The following is a 3,707-nucleotide window of genomic DNA, read 5'->3' on the forward strand; positions in this document are numbered from 1 at the left end:
GGCAGAGCCGAGCCGAGCTGGGCCGGGCCGAGGCGACCGTGCGGGTGCGGGTCCGCGCCGGGCCGAGAGCAGCGCCCCGGGCCGGGAAGGTGCCGGGTGTCTGTGAGGCAGAGCCGCGCGGAGGCGAGGTCGGTTTCGTGCCCGTGTGTCTCCCTCTCTCTGTCTCTTACTTTGCACACAAAGGCTCCCGCTTTGCGGGGCGGGTGGGGGTGGATCCAGTCCTCCCTCCCAGGACAAGAAGAGGGGCTCAGGGCCAGGGTGGGGGATACCTTCCACCCTCAGCGACTGCATTTACTTGAGAAGAAATAGATTTCTTTAAAAAAAGCCCAAACCCTCTCCCTGGTGCTGCCAGGCTGCCTGTGTGAGTCAGGGAAGCAGCGGCAGGTCGGGGGCTCTCACTGAGGAAAGTTCCCTCCCCAGCCCCTGGGCAGGGGGAATGGCCTTTGCCCCCCACCCCCACAGCTCCCAGGGGCTCTTTGTCTGCCCTGCTTTTGGGGGTGTCTGTTAGTGCCGCCAGACAAGGAGGGAGAGCGGATCGCTCCTTTAGGAGGACAGGATGCTTCATGAATCCCTGGGGCAGATCCTGAGCTAAATCTGGTTCTGCAGCCAGGGATCCTGGGCAGGGAGGCATTTAAATCTGGAGCAGGATGGTGATTTTTTTGTTTGTTTGTTTAATGGAGGGTTTTCCTTGCTTTTTTGGGGCGTCCACACGTTGCAAAGCTCGTGGAGTATTTTTGTGCGCCAGCCAGGATCTCCAAAGTAACTTCTGCCTCTGTTTCCTGACTCTCCTTCCAGCCTCTCTTTCTTTTTCTGTTTAACTTTTTTGAAAGACTAAAAGGAAGCTGCATGCCGCTTTCTTTCTTTTTCTCTGATTCACTGACAGCCGTGGGTACTGTAGGTAGGTTGGTCTTCGTTACTTAATCCTGACACCAAAGAATGGTTTCCTGTAAAATATTATATAATATGAACATCTTTAGACGTGATCTATAATAATGTCTGCTCATGATTGCAATTATGATGGGTATCCCTTATCAGTCACACAAACTTACAGGGGGGGAAATCCCTTGGTAGTAAGCCATAAATGTGTCCTTTCTGTCTGTTGGTTTCTGTCTTATGGTTCTGTCAGCATTTCCCGTAACGGATTTGGGGGTTTAATTTGATTTTTCATAGCAGGTTGTATTGAAATCTAGTATAAAGGTAATAGCACAAATGCCCTTTTATTATTAAAATGTGTACTTTTGAGATGGTGGTGGTTAGAAGAAGGGGGCATGTAACTTTTAATATTTAAACTTTTACTTTTTTCATTGCTTGGTGCCTCGATTTTGAGGTGTGCAAGAGCTGTGCATGATGCGGGGTGTGCAGGCTTGATGACCCTGTTAGCGTTTTCCTTACAAAGTGGCACAAGATGCGCGTGTTGTGCCTGAAGTTGAGCACACGTGTCCATCTGTAGCAAAGTTAGAAGGGGATGGGAATATGCAAGTTTCAGTTTTGCTGAGACTTTCCATGGTAAAATTAAAACGCGGTAATGAGAAACGTATTCTGGAATGAGTTTAATTGAGTTGCGTGCAGTTCATGATGAAAACATTTTTCATCGAGACACTTTTGGCAGTAGGCTATTACTCATTTTGATATGTGAATACATGTATCAAGTCCTATGGCAGTGACTAGGATATTTTTCACTACTGTTATTAATTTGGCAGAATTAGGGAAGCATATTGTATACATTTAAGTAGTTGCTCGTGGTTTTTGTGTGAGCCTGTAGACACTTAAAGGAAACACAGATAAACGCCTTCTCTAAGTTACTTTTTGAAATGAAGTGGGCAGTCACAACCTTTCATCTTTTAACCATGTGTCGCATGGTACCAAGCAGAGGGGTGATGCATCCTGAGAGCGATGACCACTTGCTCGCTGTCAGCAGTAACTGGCTCAGTATCAACAAACAGTTGTTTGCTCACCTGAATACATCTTAGTCATAATTACAAATATTCAGAAACCTTGCTCCTCTCCCTCCTTTTCCTCCCTTCATGCATCAAAGTAACTTTGGGTCAACTTGATCCTGAGTGTTAGTCTGTTGACGTCAGTGGAATTGTGCCAGGGATGATTTTGGCATGCTAAGCCTGACTTCTGTTCTTCAGGACCTAAGAAATTCAGTGTAATATTACCCAAGTGCTGAGGATAAAATAGTAGTATTACGCATCACTGGAACACTGTAATAAGTGCTAGGGCAGGGAGGAAACACGGCTTGGAATCTTCCGGTCCCACTCTCTTTATTCTTTCCACTTACTTTCTCCCGTCCCTTAATTTACCATTGTGCTTTTTTTTTTTTTTTGGTATTTCCTCAGTCTTGGCATCTTTTTCTGTCTTCGTAATGCAGTAGAACTTCCTCTGAACTCCACTTCACCTTGAGCACTTGCTGCTTTTCAGAGTAACTGTACCGAGGCACCTTGCAGTAACGGTTCACAGCTTGGTAAGTGAAGAAGTTCTGGCCCTGCATGTCTTTGCTGTCCCAAGGATAAATGCATGACTTATTTTGTCACACGCTGATCCTGTGCAGTCACAATGCTGAGTGCTTTTGCTGAGGGCCAGAGTTTTCTTTTAGAAAGTTGTGTAATGTAGCTGCCAGGCTTGGGACAGCCTGGGTGAATAGGTCCAGAGGTTCAATGAATCTTTTTTTTTTTTCCTATACCATTGTATGAAGGTAAGGTATCAGTGGTTTGCCAAGGAGGAGTATTGTTTTACAGGGTTGGATACAGCATTCTTCATAAGGGCAGAGGAAGCAGAATAATGTATAAGCGAAGAAAGAGTTGGGGCAAAAGTGAGCTTTTTTGTGCACTAGCTACAGAAAAGGGAGAGGTAGAAAGATGCAACTAAGCGAAAAGGAATAGGATAGAATATGAGTGGCAAACTCAGCAAAACAGAATGGTTTGAAGTTGGGATCATGGAGTGTTCCTGAAGGATGCAGTTCTGTATTGAAGAGATGGTTCAAATGAGAGTGAACTCTCGCTTAGGTATTTGTGGCCTCCGCTAGCCTTATATCTGAGTACCTCAGAATTTATTTTTCATGTCCTCATCCATACAACATACCGGTGAGGTAGAGAGGTGTTATTTTCTCCCTTCTCTGCATTTTACAGATGAGAAGGCTAAAGCACTAAAAATTTACTGACTTGCTCCAGATAGCAAAGAAGGGACTTGTGCCCTGGTCTCTCAAGTGCTTGGCCAGTGCTGTAACCTTCTAATCAGCCTTTCTCTTTCCACAAATTGTGAGAAATGAGGCAAAGTGACATGGCCCAGACTGAATGAGTAGAAGGGCATGGAAACCAGTTTGCCTTGTTGGATGTGGTGCCAGTTCATTGTGGTACGTATAGTGGTCACGTGAAGTACAAATTCACATGGACGTTTCATTAGAGGGGCCACAAGGCTAAGGAGTTGCTGAATTGGCAGGTGTTTCCTGGGAAGTTTTTTTTGATGCACAACTCATTTAGGAGATGAGGAATGTCCTGGGAAGCACTTTGCTTTCTACTCAGCGGCCTGTACAAATGGGTCTCTTGGCCGGGCGTTGGGAACGTGATTGCTCTGTTCCATCTGTTACATGCACCTGGGAACCATTCATTGCAACATGTTTCCTGTATTGCTTTGAGGGCAGACTCTAATTCCCAACAGAATTATCATTCTGTTAAAAAAAAAAAAAAAAAAAAAAAAAAAAAAAA

At 45.3% G+C, this 3,707-nt stretch overlaps 1 protein-coding gene across 1 annotated transcript in view; it reads left to right on the forward strand.

Annotated features, from left to right (window-relative positions):
- Window positions 1-6: 6 nt before the first annotated feature.
- Window positions 7-3,707, forward strand: part of FAM107B (family with sequence similarity 107 member B) — a 108,516-nt gene continuing 104,815 nt past the window's right edge. The window contains exon 1 of the mRNA XM_019509532.1: window positions 7-128. The gene's annotated coding sequence lies outside the window, so the exon portion shown is untranslated. The remainder of the gene's footprint in view (window positions 129-3,707) is intronic.

This window comes from Gavialis gangeticus, unplaced genomic scaffold, assembly GCF_001723915.1.
Source record: "Gavialis gangeticus isolate Ggan-Ray unplaced genomic scaffold, GavGan_comp1, whole genome shotgun sequence".
Taxonomy (NCBI): Eukaryota; Metazoa; Chordata; order Crocodylia; family Gavialidae; genus Gavialis; species Gavialis gangeticus.